The sequence below is a fragment of the Balaenoptera physalus genome (genome assembly GCF_965194825.1).
Source record: "Balaenoptera physalus genome assembly, chromosome: 20".
NCBI lineage: Eukaryota > Metazoa > Chordata > Mammalia > Artiodactyla > Balaenopteridae > Balaenoptera > Balaenoptera physalus.
In genome coordinates, this window is record NC_138901.1 from 10,399,413 (window position 1) to 10,416,017 (window position 16,605).

The 16,605-nt window shown below is 52.7% G+C and overlaps 1 protein-coding gene across 17 annotated transcripts in view; it reads right to left on the minus strand.

Annotated features, from left to right (window-relative positions):
• The window catches only part of RBFOX3 (RNA binding fox-1 homolog 3), a 454,119-nt gene that overhangs the window by 320,223 nt on the left and 117,291 nt on the right, over positions 1-16,605 (minus strand). For all 17 annotated transcript variants that reach the window (XR_014257851.1, XR_014257852.1, XM_082443027.1 and 14 more), the window contains one exon: positions 12,147-12,289. The gene's annotated coding sequence lies outside the window, so the exon portion shown is untranslated. The remainder of the gene's footprint in view (positions 1-12,146; positions 12,290-16,605) is intronic.

Sequence of the window (16,605 nt, forward strand, 5' to 3'; positions counted from 1 at the left end):
GTATACACATACACAGATAGATACATGGATGGATGGATATATATATATATAGAGAGAGAGAGAGAGATAGCAAAAAAAATCCTGCATTTTTTCTCTGTACATTCTCCTTTGGGGTTCATTTCAGAAAGGTTGGCCCAGGGCCCTGATGTTTAGTGCTGGCGGAGGAGCCGTGTCCAAGCCTGGACTAATTCTCACTGGGCACGAGTGAGGCGGTCTGGATCTGTGCGGAGCAGGCTCCAGCCCAGGGTTCTGCTCATCTCTTGGCACCACCAAGGCCCCATGACTCTCCCTTTCTGTCCTGCAAAGCCCCTCCAGGCCCTGGGACCAGCCCTGAGCTGAGATGGGCTTGGAGCGGAGGGCCCACACTCCAGGTCAAGTCCCGGCCCTGCCACGTGCCCCTGCCTGGGTAACTGTGCCCACATCCCTGTCTCAGTGTCCTGCCGATGAGGACCTGGCCACCTGCTCTCAGACCTCCCAGCGGCGAGGAGGGGCTGCTGCTTGCACTCCCCAGATCTCTGTTGTATACGTTGGTCTTTGGGTCTGATTCTCCCCCAAGCACACTAGGGGCTGCATGGAGCCTGCCGCACTGGACTCCCCACCTCTGCCCACAGCTGGACACAGCCGGATCTGTGACCCCAGGAAGCAGATTCCTTTCAAGGTCCTAGGCCTTCCTGGTGGGTTCCCCCTCCTCCCAACAGGAAGTGATAATGTGGGCCAAGGAATGTTCCACGTAAGGGGGAGGGCAGCTTGCTGGGCCAGAGTCAGGAGAAGATGCATGAAGTGGTGGGGGAGAGAGATTCAAGGTCCTCTGCTTACTGAGGTATACCTCCAGACCTGGGCTCCTCCCACAGAAATACACATCTCACAGGGTGCTCTGAGGATTAAATAAGAGCCCAGTGTGAGAATTTTGCACACATGTGTGGGCTGTCCTGCCAACCACAGGCTGTATTTTATCAATCTCTGTACCATCCTATTCTTAGCTCAGGACCCACAGCACCAGGCTGTTTCCTGCCCTTAATGTGCTCCATAAACGTTGGAGAGTGAATACGTACACACTTGGATTTCATCCTAACTATGGATGTCACCAGCCCAAGACATCACCCCACCCTCAATGGTCAACATGGGTGTGTCTGAGACATCACCCCACCCACACAGAGGAAAGAGTAGAGATTGTTACCAGCAAATTTGGCAGGCTGGTGGGGGTGGGGTGGTGATTGGGAGTGGGGTGTCTTCACCGAGTAGCTCACCTCTAGGGTACTGGGCGCTCTATATGAAATGTCATAGCATTATATGAAGAGGCTCATCAGATTTCACAGGTGATGGTATTAAAATTCATCTAATCCAATCCACGCCCCACAAACACACACGTGCACCTCACGTTAGAATCCCTTCCCCCACATCCCCACCAAGTGCTTCTCAAACCAGGGAACCACCCCCACCCACCACCTTAAGCCCCTCAAGGAAACACGGTGATGAGATGGGGGTAGCTGAGTAAGCACATACAGCATTTCTAAAGCGTTTCAGCCAAAGTATTTTGGAGAAATAGTACTGTTATGTTACAACCAGCAAGAGCATATTGTGGATAAGACGCGAAAGATCTGCATGAATTTTTAAGATAACAAGACATCAAAGAAATGTCAGGTTTCCTTGGACCCCCTTCTGGCAACAGATGCCCAGTCTTTCAGGGGTGCAGGTTTAATATTCCTGCCCTTTTGGAGTCTTCAGAGGAAAAATTCATACCTCCAGTGAAATGCTGTGTGCTCGCTATCACCCAAGACAAGCCGTTTAATCTCCCTTTTCCTGAGCACAGCCTACCACATACAGGTGCACGTTCTACCTCTGAGATGCACCATCACATTAAAGAAATTATAACCAGCCCTTCCTTTAGACTCAGAAAACGAGAAAAACTCACTCAAATTAATTTCTTCATAGAAGATAAAATAAGGCTTGTACCTGCCTCAGCGAAAATGCCTCCTGAAAATGCCTGCCTTCCAAATGGAGGCGGGCCTTGGGCCCATGCATGCCTTGCTCTGGAGGCTGGGAAGGATGAGTAGTCTTCCCTAGGAGTGGCCCACCGTGTATCTGAGCTCCTGGAAAGTGGGGTCAGAATGCAATGCTCCAAGTACGCACCGGGGACCGAGAGCAAAGCGTTTTTGCAAAGAGTGTATGGGGCTAGGTGAAATACTAAATAATTATTGATAAAAATCATTATGCTCTTGCCTTGGGAACTTTTTGAGCAGCAGAATGGTCTAGAACAGTGGCCAATCCAATGATATTCTGGCTCACAAACAAAAGAAAACGTTCAAAGGCCACCTCTGGTCACGTCTGGTGCAGGTGACATTTGTCCTGGTTGTCCAGGAGGTTACCTAGCACTTGGGTGTGGAAGCATCTGCTTCCTTAGCTGCAAACAGCACAACAGAAATTAAGACACACAAACCTATAACCTCTCAACCAAATATACTGTTTAAAGGATAATCATGGTCTGAAAGTTCTTTGTATGGCAACATGCTCTCCTTACTCTGTAAATGCTGTTGAGTGAGTAATGTGCTCCCGTCCCCTCGGACAGGGTCTGCCATGGACCAGATTATTCCTACATCACACCTGGGGTGAAGGGAGTGCATTTCAAGAGAGACAACAATGTCTAGAACACTATATCAAGACGTTCTGTGGAAAGTCTTTTATGGAAACCTACTATGTGCAGGGCTATGGGAAGAACACAGAAACAGCAGAAGGCTGTGCCCTTAAGACACCCAAGAGAGGAAAGGAGACAGGCAAAGAGGGGAAACATGGACTCAGGAGGAATTTCCGTGGGCAGAGAATGTAGAAGGGCAGCCCCAGTGCCTGCTTCACATGCCTTCCAGCTGCCCTCTGTGGACTTGGAGGGATAGAACCAGAGGGCAGAAAGCAGAGAGGGGCAGGGCCTGGGCCATGCCAACTTGCATCCATCCCAGAATCTTTCCCTCAAACCTGGGTTGATGGGTGTGCCTGCTGGGACCCCTCCAGGCAAACCACAGTGGCCACACTGTTTGGGGGGAGGTGGGTGTCATCCTTAAAGAAAACTTCTTATTTTGAAATAATTTAAGACTCAAAGAAACTGCAAAAGTAGTACAGAGAATTCTTGTGTACACTTCCGTTACGGGCTGAATTGTGTCCCCTCAAAATTCATATGTTGAAGCCTTAACTCCCAGTACCTCAGAGTGCGGCTGTACTTGGAAAGAGGGTCTTTAAAAAGGTAATTAAGTTTAAATGAGGTCATGTGGATGGGCCCTAATCCAATCTGACTGTGTCCTTATGAGAAGAGGAGGCTAGGACACAGACACACAGAGGGACGACCATATGAGGACACAGGGAGAAGACGGCCGTCTACAAGCCAAGGAGAGAAGCCTCAGAAGAAACCAATCCTGCTCACACCTTGATCCTGGACTTCCAGCCTCCAGAACTATGAGAAAGTCAATTTCTTTTTACCACCCAGTCTGGGGCACTTGGTCATGGCAGCCCAAGTAAATGAATGCACCCTCACACATGACCACATCCCCAAACAAGGATGCTGCTCTGGGTAGACCAGTCAGCCACAGAGCTTATTCAAACTTCACCAGTTTTGTGATCTGACTTATGTATCCTCTGTATCTGTGCTTCTCAGACTCTCTGTGGCAAAGACCTCACTGTTTTACTTCAAATTTATTGCAGACCTACATTTTGGTTTTTTGTTTTTTAAAGCTATAAAAATGGGATTACTGGAAGAATGGAATAAAAAGACATACAAAGCCCAATTTCTTATTATTAGATTCAGTAGACACAAAATTGGACAGAAAACTGCTCTTTCACATTGGCTGTAAAAGGTTCTAAATGAATACTCCCATCCTCATCTTGCAGAGACCAGGGCAGCAGCTCACAGGCAGGCACTGGTCCTTGGACCTCACTTTGAGTAGCTCTGATTTGGATCACAGAGACACGTGAGCCAGTGTTGTCACCAGGGAGGAGCTGTGGGATCAAATTCTAGATGGCCCCGTGCTAACCATTCCTCTGTAGCTCAGTTTCCTCAGGGAACCTAGCTTATAGGGTCATTTTGAGGATTAAGAGATGAGGACCTTGGCTAAGATACCTGAAACATGTGTCAGCTGGACCAATATCGAAGCCCTAAGTATTGCTTTAGAGGCTCCAGGCCCACGGGCGTCTCCCACGTGAGGTTGTTTTATGAGTGTGCTGTTTGATCTATGCTGAACTTGGGTTTGTCTTCTGATTGCTTCCAGGTCCTTCCGGAACGCTGGCATCCTGCTGAACCCCCACCGGTAGCTGCAGGTGGCCACACCCTGCGAGCTTCCTGCAATTCCAGCAGTTACTCAGCCACACTCAGCGACACAAGGTCACTCAAAATCACCATCTGTCCACGCGCCACCTCCTCTCCCGCGTCAGAGAAAAAGAGAAAAATGATTCTGTTCCACCTCCATGTTTTCTCCCCTACACACACACACACACACACACCCCACTAACGTTAAGTTTGTCTCGACCTCTACTTCTAAATTAATTTTTCTTCCTGTGGCATTTGCTGACACTCCCTTTCTGTTCTTTGCCCCTCAGAACACCGATGTCTTTGAAAACACCAGGCCTGGGAATATTTAATGTATCCTTGCAAATCGGATAAAAAAATAATTTTCTCCCAATCCATAAAAATCCCCATTCATCTGTTTGCCCTTTGAGGGGAGTTCACTGCCACGTCAACGCAGAAGAACAAAGTAAGGCTTCTATGGAATCAGATCCAGGGGCCTAGGCCGGTGCCCGTCTGGCAGTGGGACCAGAAAGCACACATCAACTTCTGGGTTAGGTCGGCTCACAAACCCTCATGGCCCCCAGCAGCCCATTCTGAATCTAGAATCAGTGGATTTGTACAAATCCATGTAGAACCTCTCACACCTCTCTGTCCAGGATTTCTCCTTGAAGTCCGAAGTTCTTTACAGGAACTGCATGTGATACATGCACAAGTGTGTCAGCATAGCACGCTGAAGCACAAAAACTTGTCCCTCCCTCCTCTCCACGCACCTGCCTGCTGCTGTTGATGGTGATAATCATTTACAGCTCGGACCAGACGACATGGCCCTGATACCGATGGCCCGTAATCTCACGGGAAGATGCACCATGTGCACATGAAGATGACTGGGAACGGCGTTTTCCCAGGAGGCCACCCCACCCACGTTGGACTTTTGTATCCGTAGACTTCAATGCAGCTGGTACCAGGCTGTCTGCAGCCTCACCTCCTCCTTGTCCCCTGGTACCTTTGTTCCTTTCTCTACTGGCCTCCCCCAGTTCTGGATTCTCACTCCCGCACTTCCGCCTCCTGTAGCCTGCTGGGCTCCCCAGCCTTCAGAGCCTCCACGTTTCTAACCCCCAGTGCTGCTACGCGCCCGACCACCTCCTTCCCCCGAGGCCTCTCTCCCTCACCTTCCCAGGCTCGGCCCTGACTTCCTCTTCCCATCCCTTCCTTCGGGCCTCCCGAGCCTCCAGGGAGACCCTCACTGGCCCGGCTCTGAAACAGCTCCCAAGATGTGTGGCAGGAACTATTTACTTTTAGTTTGCTCTCAAGACCAATCTCAACAGTGGACCGATGGGAAGGGGATGACACAGAAAGGATCTCAGCCAAAAGCACCTGGCATTGCTGCCCCCTCTTGAATTACAGAGGACCTATGACCTTGGGTTGGGGTTTTCAAGAAGCCCCTCTTATAGCTTGAGGGTTCTGGCCTTCACTTCCTAATTGGCCTATGGGTACATTCTTATCATTGTCTTTAAAATGACCAATGATGGTACTTCTGGGCGGGGGACAAGTAGAGTTCACGGTGTCTAGGCTCACCTTCCTCCCCAGTAGTCTTGGCGGATACAGTAGGTAGAATTGTGTCCCCCCAAAAGGATATCTTGAAATCCTAACCCCAAGTACCTGTGACTGTGACCTTATTTGGACTTAGGGTCTTTGCAGATGTGATCAAGTTAAGACGAGGTCCTCCTGGCGTAGGGGGGCCTAACCCATAGCCGGTGTCTTCAGAAAGTGAGGGAAACTTGGACATACACATACATACACAGAGGGGCACGGTGTCTCAAGACACAGGGACAGACAGACACCGAGGGGACAAGTCACGTGGTGACGGAGGCAGAGACCGGAATGATGTGTCTGCCAGCCAAGGAACGCCGAGGGCTGCCAGTGACCACAGAATCTGGAGAGAAAACGGGGCCCTGCTGGCACCTTGACTGCACACCTCCAGCCCCCAGAAGTGTGAGAGAATAAATCTCTGTTGTTTTAAGGCCTGCCGTTCTGTGGTCCTTTGTTGCGACAGCCCCAGGACTCTCCCACAGAGCATCTGAATCTGGAGCCGCCACACACACACAGGTTCCCCATCTCAAAGCTCTGGGCTCTGATGAGATGGCTGCTGATCGCTGCCACTCTTCTCAGACTATTTCCATCCTGGAAGCAGCCAGCAGTGCTTCCCTTCCAGCCCCAGAGCTGAAGCTACATCTGGAAACTCTTCTCACCCTTAATTGTTCTTAATGCTTTAACACACTGAGTGACTAATGGGCTCTAATTGGACAGCTCTGTCGCGGAGGGGGTGCTCTGACAGCGCCCTCCGCCACCCGCCCAGCCTCCTGGGCTGCTCACTCCCAGAGTTCAGAGGTCACCAACAAAAAATATGGGCCTGTTCTCCTATTTTTAAAAAGATGTCACACCAGTGCCAATAAGCGGTTTCATCCTTCAACCAACAAACATGAGGCAAAGAAAAGGATAGCGAAAAAGCCAAAAGCAGATGGGACAACATATCATCAGTGCCACCGAGGTTTGTGACACCTGTCTTGGACAGAAAGAGGGGTTCTTGGAGGCAAACCTGGCGCTAGTGAATGTTAAAGAGGCTGGAAGATTCCAGCCACAGAGAAACAGGGTCCAGGCCTTCCCCACGCAATCAGAGGAAAGGAGAGGGGAGAGAGAGAAAGAGAGACAGAGAGACAGAGAGAGACAGAGAGGGAGAGAATGAATATAAGGAGAGGGTTCCAGACTCTTCCCCCTTCCTCATGGGCACATCCCCAGAACTTGTTCTAGTAGTAAATGTTCAGAAGGAAGGATTAAAGCTGACCTCAGTGCTCTCCCAAGTCTTCTTTTCCAAACACACTTAGCAATAGAAGAGCAACCACAGGTATTTCTAGAAAGACTCATTTTTCCAAAAGCTGGCTCAAGCTAAAGTCTTCAAATTAAAATATCAGGCATGAGAAGCAAATAAGATGCCTCTGCAAGAAGGGAGAAACACCAGCCTCAACGTTCAGGTGCATATTACCTGTTCCACCCAGCAGCCACCAGGACTTCCTCATGCGTGGCAGGAATGTATTAACTGCAAGTGTCAGAGAAACATCCCATTAGCTTCTGGTATAACTAGATAAAGTCACGCTCTCCCTCTCCCCACCACCGGGGAGACATTTACCTCGATGCTCTAGAAAGCTCTGTGTGCATTAATATTGCTGATGCGGGCAGGCTTTGCTATGGCTTGGCCCCCCGAGGGTGCCATGTGATGGATTCCAGTTTAACAGCTTTTAAAAACAAGCAGACAAGAGACGAGAGTGATGGATGATGCAGGAAGCACGCTCATTCGGGAATGATTTATGGGAAGTCGCATGTTGCTGCTCAGGGGTCCATCCCCGAGGGTGGGGACTGCGGTAGACAGATAGGTTCTAATATTGTTGGGGGGAACAACAGCCTGAAGTGCCAGCTGCACAGCCATGACACGCTCATGCCTGACCCAACATGAGTGGGGCAGCCCCTGCTTCGGCACACGCTCTCCCCTATACTTGAAAAAGTGCGACTGGCCCAGCCCAAAGCCATTCTTCTTGGGTGTGGACTTTCCCCTTCTCTCTCCCCTGCCGGTTTTAGGAGCGCCCTCTGAGGGGCCAGAGGTCAGAGCAGAAGACTTTGTTCATCTCTCAGCTCCCCCACCCCAAAAAACATCTGGAGAAGGAACAGCCAGCTATGCCCTCTGCTCTGTCTGAGTGACCGTGACGCACAGCACCGAGGGCTGGAAGGAGTCAGACCGTCCAGTGAGAGTGGTGACGGGGAGGGGAGAGAGAATGGGGAGGGTCGCGGACAGAAGAGTGTGTGATGCCCACTGCGAGTTTCTGTTCTGGATACTGGCAGGCGGGTGCTGCCCCGTTGATCTGGAGCGCCCATCTGCCCCCAGCCTCTGCCACTGCATGTAAGAGACAAATCTCATTTTGCAGCAGATTAATTTCCACCCATGTTTTTAATAAGGACTCAGAATTTACAGTAAAATCCAAATCAAATCCATATTTAAAGGTTGAGCCTCAGAATGGGATCTAATTTATGGGACCCTTTCCAAGGCAGAGGAAGTGAGCCAGGGATGGAACAATGGCTTGGGAGGTAACAGCGTCCTCCCATGCCCTCCTCTGACCCCTTCCTGGCCCCACCTGCCCCCAGGGCTCCATCAGGGATGCGTCTGCAGTGATGGGGAGCTACACTAGACAGTCCCACATGCCACAGGAAATGGAACAGCCCGCTCACCAGAGCAGAAGCTCCTACAGGCTCTTCCGTGCAGTTTCTCCATCACTGATCCCAGAGTACCCCTAGGGAGCACTTTCTCCAGGCAACCTTCCACTGCGAGAGGGCATGGAAGATGTACATATGCAGGGGCTCCATATGTCCCTGTGTTGGTGCCTCTCCCCACCACAGTCATCCCCCAAACCTCCATCCCCCAGGTCGACTTGTCTCCAAAACACCTCCTCCTGCTTCTCATGATTAAGTCACGGATGAGGGGGCCTCTGGGGGAGAGAAACCAGGTGGGATGCCTGCTGCCCCATGCCTCGTTTTCTTTTCAGACCTCAGCTCTGGAAGCATGGGGGCATCTGGAGGGTGGGTTTGGCAGCCCCCTCTGAAGCCTGCATCTGGATCCCACTGAGAAGAGTGGGGGCACCGCCACTGGGTGGGAGGGTGTCTGCAGGGGGTCAGCAGCCGGCACACCTGACCGCTGATCAATGTGCCGGGCCCTCTCCCTTCAGACCCACCACCCACCTGAAGGTGATCAGAAGGTGATACACAGAGCCCAGCTACCTCTGCAGGCTTCAGTGCTGCTCAGGGCGAACAGGACGTGAGGGTCTTCCCTTTGATGCTTCTCTCCCCTGGACTTCACCCCACTGGAAGGGAGAAGACCCTTGATGCGCATTCCCTATTTCATAACTTCAAGCATGCCTTCGGAAGCCACAAGGGGACAGAAAGGGCGTGTGCACCCAGAAGCCTCTCGGGGTGGAAAGGAGCTTGCATAGCCACTCTGCTGAGCCCCAAATTCCCGGACCTGCCATCGAGATTGGCCAGTCTAGTGCTTTCAGCTTCCACAACACCAAGGATTTACCTTTTTAGGAGAATGCTTGTTCTCAAACCCACAGAAAGGCGAGGCTGGGGCCTGCAACCTCCTTCAAGGAGGCAGCAAGGAGAAGTACCTTCCGAGGGATCACAGAGCTGATCCACAGTCACCCGCCCTCAGGATGTGGGCACTCTGCTGCCCTTCCCCCAGGGACAGAGCCAGGTGCACTTGCTCAGAACCAGGAGCCTGAGATTAAGGGGATGGTGCATGACCCTAGGGGTTCTTTGGCTTACACTGAGGTCACCCCAAACCATGTGTCCAGTGAGGGTGCTTCAGAGAGCTGGCAAGGCTGGTATCTCGGTGCATGCAGTGACGAAGGGCCTGCGGAGGATGGCGCCCTGGCACTGGTTTTATGGCAACGCTGTGGGGAGCCCCAGAGAGGAAGCTTCAGAAGGTCCCGGGGGATTGAGACCTTCTGATCGGTCGTGAGGACTTGCTCCTCTGTCCCAGTGTGGTCTGGGGCATATGGTCTTCCTTTCCGGGCTCGCTAAGTGGTCTCCAGTGGCTTAGGGAACGGAATGCCAGCATGATTTCAGTGTAGAAGAGGGGTTGTTCAACATACTCAGCTCCAGCACGTCCCCAGACCCGCACCTTTCTCATTCCAGGTCCATGGCACGGTCACCCCTCCCTGGGACAAGCTGCATCCTCCTTGCTGGTCCCCCTGCTTCTGCTCTGACCTCCCTTCCCTGTTTGCCCCCCACCCAGAAGGCAACGTCGTCTTCATACAACTCAAATCAGGTCATTCATCCCTTGCTCAGAGCCCTTCAATGGCTCCTGCCATCCTTAAGACAAAATCCAAAATCCTTAAGCCTGACCTAAAAGCTTCTGAACGTAGCCTGGTCACTCTCTACCTCACCTCCTTCCATGCCCTGCTCACCCACTCCACCCTGGCAGACCAGCCTTCTTGCTGCTTCTCCAATGTGCCTGTGCGCCACTGCCTCAGGGCCTTTGTATCTGCCGCTCCCCTGCCTGGACCTCTGCCCTCAGAGCCCTGCCAGGTCGCCTCCTTCAACCTCTGCTCACACCAGCACCAGGGGCCGCCCTGACCGCCTGTGTGCTCAGCAACCTCCACGGTGCTCAATCACCTCGCCCACCTCATTTTCTTCATAGCCTTGTCACTACCTGACTTTGCTCTAAATAAGCATCTGTTTACCCTCCACGTCCCCGCTAGAAGATAAACACTACGAGGGCAAGAACTTGGTGTGTCTCCACTGCATCTCCAGACCCGCACCTGGGCTCGGCACCTGGAGGGGCTCAGGAATGGTTGGATGACTGAATGCAGACCAGTCAGTGGACCCATCAGCCCACTGAAGAAAAGGACCCAAATGCTCTGAGGCAGGAAGATAATCGATTTGCATCATGAAAAGAACACAAGCAGTGCATTCCTGCAGATCCACCAGTGTCGTGTGTAGAATCTGATTCCATGGATTCTAAAATGGGCATCTTTTAAGGAGCATTAGAGAGACCAGCCTGTGTTCTGGTCTCTTTGCCCAGAATTCTTGTTGGCATCTTTCCGACTACGGGGTATGAGGGCTCTGGTCTTTCCTGCCCTGGATGACATGGACCCACCAGCTTCGTGCAGTTTCTCAGCGGGGAGCGGGGCTGCACGAACTCCAAGGTGGTGTAATTACGAGTTTCCCTGGTTTCTGTCCCTGGTACCTGAGAGGTAACCTCTAAAACCTGTGGAATTCCTGAAAGACGGGAGTGCCTTTTGTTACTCATCAAGTCCCTTCAGACCACAGCTGACTTTATGCTAACCAGGTGGCTCAGGTAGACCCTCAGATAGTTTCAAGGAAGGGGTACTGGTTAGAGGTTTGGTATTTTCACTTCCCACCTCAGGGGAGGGAAGAGTTGCTAAAGACTGAGTTCAACCACGTGGCCAATGACATAATAAGACCCCGATAAAACTCTGGACACCCAAAGCTAGGGACCTTGGTGGTTGATAAACACATTGATGTTCTGCGAGGGTGAGCTGCCCTAACTCTATCGGGAGAGGGCATGAAGCTCCAAGTCTGTCCGGGACCCTCCCAGACCCCTCCTATGTGTATCTTTATAATAAAACTAATTGTAAGTATAGCACCTTCTTGAGTTCTGCAAATTGTTCTAGCAAATTATCAAAACTGAGGGGGTTGTAGGAACCCTCGAATTTGTAGCCAGTGGTCAGAAGTGCAAGCGGCCCTGAGACTTGCAGCTGAAGTGGGGCAGTCTTGCGGGAGGACGGGCCCTAAGCCTCTGGGGTCTGCCAATAACTCTAGGTGGCGAGTGCCAGGGTTGAAGTACAGTCCAGCCACTGGAGGTGGGAACAGGGCAATCACTGAGTCCCCTCTAGAGCCAGATGAAGGCATCAGAGCCCATCACTGGGTTCAGGGGAATGTGCACAGCAGGACACGGAACCGTGCAGGGGAGGGTGAGACCCCGACCTTGGCCTCTACGGCATTTTGTGCTGACACTGGACAGTGGACACTACACCCTGTCCACCTTCCTTCCTGGGATAACAACCTCGCGGCCAGACTGATGGATTTCAGCAGCCACTCCTTACAAAACCCCACCCAAGGCATTCCTGGGGATCTGCTGATTCTCCCTGCCCTACTCCCTGAAGCCACAGAAGACACCACAATCAGCAAACCAGAGCCAGCAGAGGAAGGTCCCTGCAATTCCCTCGTGTAAAATAAAATCGCCGCATCAAGATGTTTTTCCACCACAAATGCAAACTCCGAGGATGGGTGTGGTGGGCAGGTGGCGCCTTACCTGGTAGAGGAAGGTGAGGTCTGTTTTGTGGTAGCAAGGAGGCCCCCTGGGGTTCTTTCTGGAACTCCCTTGGGGTGGAGGGTTACTAGGGAAGGCGAGTATCAGCAGGAAAAGCTTCAGGGTCTCAGAGACAGGCTTCCAACCTGAAGGAAAAGAAAAGAAAAAAGGTTAAATGCCTTTGGAGCAAACATCCGTTTTTTGATATGAAACAAACATTGGTGTTAATAAACAAGAGAAGAGAGAGCAGCTTCAAGGCCAGTTGGTTGCCACCAGGGATCACACCCCAGGGGAATAAGACGAACCTTGTAGAAAACAAATCATTAGAACCTAACTGCTGCCTGGGGTGTGACGTCCTCTGCTGGCCCCTGCAATTCTTTGACCCCACTGTGCCGGTCCCGAACCACCTTGTCTCATGCCCTCTCCTGCTCGTACTTCCCGCCTCACCCAGTTCAGATTCCAGGACCTGTCCCTGCCACCACCCCGGCAACTGCCTTGTCCCTGTCTTTTTAACAGGTTCCTCAGGTGATTTCACTCTCCTGACGCATCACTCCAAAGGTGTCCTGTTTCACTGGGAGGAAACACCCAGATTTGCCTGCAAACCGGGTCAATCCAGGTTTGGGGACTCTGAAGCTTATATGATTTAGGGGGCTTTCTAAGAAAATAAGACAAGATGGTGGATGCAAAAGTAAGGTGCAGGGTCTTACACGGGGCCCATGGGTGCATAACTTCATGGTAAATCCTCCTCTACCCACAGGACCCTAAGCAGTCTGGCCTCCTGCTGCACCACTGGCCCCTCCTCTGACCATTCCCCACCCACTGCGGCCCCTGGGCCTCCTGGCTGTCCCTCTACACTCAAGCACCTGCATCCCCCCTACATCAAGCCTTTGCACCAGCTGTTACACGGACAATTTCCCAGAAATTATCGAATCTGGTGTCACACAAATGCACTTGTTTCCTGTGGTCTTTTTTGCCCCTCCCCCACCCTGGAATGCCAGCGTCCTGCGGGCACTTCATCTGTTTTATTCAACTCCATCTCCAGGGCCTGGAACACGCCTGGCACATTGTTGGAGCTCACTCAGTATTCGTCGAGTGAATAAATGAATGAATGAACGAACCCCCCCTTTTATTCTCCTGTTTCACACTCCTAGGTTTACTTAGAATAGCCTCCCGTGTCAGTCTCTAGAGCAGGAATTCCCAGGAAGCAGAAGGGAGCTGGTTGTTTCTGTTCATTTTGTTGGTGGTGGCTGGTTGGGTTTTGCAGGGGTAGGAGGCACCTGGGCCTTGGATTTTTTTTTTTTTTTTTTGCTTAATTTACTCCAACCGAGTGTGTGTGTCATCAGGCAAACAGGACACAAAACCATTTAGGGGATCCATTCTGATCATCCTGGAGAGACTGGCTTTGGGGCAGGGTTGTGAGATCATGTTGGCCAGGGAATGGTTAAGCTCTGTCCCAACCCACCCCCAGTGGAAGGACCCCCATTGGCACATCCCCAGAAATCTCACAACAGAGATTTTTAAAAATAATAAAGAAAAAATTACCAGTTTTTTTCTTTTCCTAAAATCTGGTTACTTAAGGGAGCACTGCCCCATCCCAAATGGCAGGGCCAAACTCACAGAGCGCTGCCAACTGCAGAGACATGCCCGGGCACATGTGCCTTTCCAGTGACCATCCGTGCCATGCAAAGAGCCAGGAGCTGGGCATGGGAGAGGCCAGGAACAGCCCTGAGCTCCACAGGCCACTTTTCAAGGGGAGAAACAAGTGTGTGATCTGCTTCTCCTAGGTCAGTGGGCTAAATGCAATGAGAGGGATGGCTGGGGGAGGGGCTGGGGGAGAAAGAGGGGCTCAGGCGGAAGTGGAGGGAGCCCGGGTAGAGGCGGCTCCAGGTGGTAACCCCAGTGGCGGGGCTAGAAGGCAGGTAGGCTGGCTTCTCTTACAACTAAACGCTTGATTCTCAGCAGCCAGCATAAAAGGCAAGGGCTGGCGTTCATTCTCTACCAGACCCGCTGGAACAGGAGCCACGTAGGGCTGTGGATGCTGCCCAACCAGGCACCACACCCCGTGTCCCTGGTACCTAAACCGGGAAAGAAAGCGACAAAGGAAAGGCCGCAAAAGTAGGGGGGACAGGCAGTAAGAATCCAAGGGATGCCCCCCAACTCCTCCAGTCCCCAGCACCCCGATCGTTATGGACGATCCCCAAGTCCAGGCCACCTTCTCCAGGGGCAAATGCCTCCACATCCCCCACCCACCTGGCGCCCTAACTCTGCCCCACGTGCAGTGCCTGCCGAGAGCAGGGCCAGGGCCAGGGCCCGAGGGGGGCCCCTCTCCCCACTTCATTTGTTTTCCTCCACCCGAGCTGAATGGGAGATTATCGAATAGCTTGTCCCTGGTTGCAGTGGCACATTTTCCCTCACTCCACAGTAGGAACCACCATCCATCACCCACACAGCAGAAGCCAGGCCTGCAGTTTCAGGGACCACAGGGCTCACCCAGGTGGGGTGCCCCAGCTCCCGGGATGCCAGGGGAAGGAACTGGTCCCATCCTGCCCACGGAGCCCAGCGTGGGTGGAGGCAAAAGGCCAAGCATGAAGTCACCAGGATGCCTCCCTCAAGGCCCACAAGGTTGGCTCGGTTGATGAGGCAAAAAGAAAAGAGCAGAAGGCCAAGCCTGCCCAGGGTCAGGCCCAGGGTCAAGGCTACAGCCTGTCATCTCGGACTCTGAGGCAAAAGGGTTGGCTAGGTTGCAGGAGCGATCTGCGTCTTCCTCGTTCTCGGAATTATATTTCTTGCGCCCGACCATGTGCCAAGCTCGGTGCCAGGCACCCGTGGTTCCAGGCTTTGCCAGAGCACACCCTGTGCAGGAGGCAGGCAGGGGCCTCCCACTGCTGCCCTGCAATCTGTGAGGCCTCCTCGCCCCTCCCACTGCAGGGAGGCAGGCAGAGGGGGAGAATTCGGAGGCCCCACCCCCACCCCTGCCCCACACCCATTCCAGAACCCCAGGGTCACCGGGGCACAAGGGCTCACTGTGGGCCAGGACTCTTCCCTGCTCCCCCTACCTGCTTCAGGATCCACACGCCTGGCATTAGTGGCGGATGCCCTCAAAATAATTTGGGGATTGACAGAGGCTTATATCCCAGGACGCTGGAGATGTGATATAGAGAAGGCCCTGGATCTGTCAAGTGCCAGGCATGGTCCTGCCAAGGGCGAGGGCAGGGAGCCTGGGCGGGAGGGAGGGCTGAGTCTCAGAGGGCAGTAAAGAGCCCATTCCCACTGCTTGCCTCCCCACATCTCAGCTGTGAATTGAAGTCTCCCAGGCCTGTGGCCCAGTCTGACTACTCCAGCCCATGGCAGCTGCTGAGCCAGCCCGGCTCCCAGCTCTGCTCCCAAGGTGGCAGGAGGCTGGGGGCTGCCTTTGGTGCTCTGACCCCAAAAGGCCTCCTGTTGGATTCTCGCCACTGGGGAGAGAAGACGGAAAAATTAACACCTGGACTTTAAAAAGTGTCTTCTGCAAAAAATAAGCCAACACAGAAAGGGGCACAGGCCCCAGCGGAGGCTCCTTCTAGAACAGACTTGTGTGGGTGACAAAGTCCTCTGGCCACCCTCAAACTCCAACCCTTCTGACGAGCAGTTACACAGCCAGGGACTGGGCAGTCAGCCCCTCTATTCCTCTCTGAGGGCCCCTGTCCTCTGCCCACCGTGCAGCTGGACTCTGTCCTGAGGGGCTGAGCAGAGGGGTCCAGGAGGAAGGGGGTAGGGAATTGAGAGGGGAGGGGAGTGAGGAGGTGGGGAGAGATGAAGGGACCGGAGGAGGGAGGAAGGGGGGAGGGAAGAGAGAAGGGAGGGGAGTGAGGAGGTGGGGAGAGATGAAGGGACCGGAGGAGGGAGGAAGGGGGGAGGGAAGGAGGGGGGAGAACCTGGCTGAATCATCATCATCATCATCACTGAAATAGGACTGAATGTAGTCCCACGAGGGCAGACCTGTGTTGATCTTTGCTCACCATGGCTCCTGGTACCTGGCCCAGTGCTGCACACAGTAGGTGCTCAGTCAATAAGTGAACAATGAAAAGAAGGAGAGGAAGGCACAGCCGGTTGAGCAGTATGCAGGGGAGTAAGGTTTCTCATTAAAATTCCCAGCCAACCTTAAAACCAACACATGGAATTAACTGTTCTTAATTTGGGTCTGTCAGCGGGATGGTCTCCGACTCCCAGAGGTAGAATGACCTTCACGTTCTACACAGCAAAGCCGGCAATCCGAGCCCACCAAAGCCCCTCACACTCACAGCTTCTCTTGCAGAGAGAAGGCCCAGCAGCCAAGCAGATATTCTGGATTTGCTTCCAAACCTCCAAGAGAAAGGTGCACTTGGACTTTAGGGCCCAAGGACAGGCTGGGACGACAACAGTCCTTTATAAAGTACAGGTCACCTGAGGATGTGTTTTTATTTACAGGACTTGGGTTGAGGCA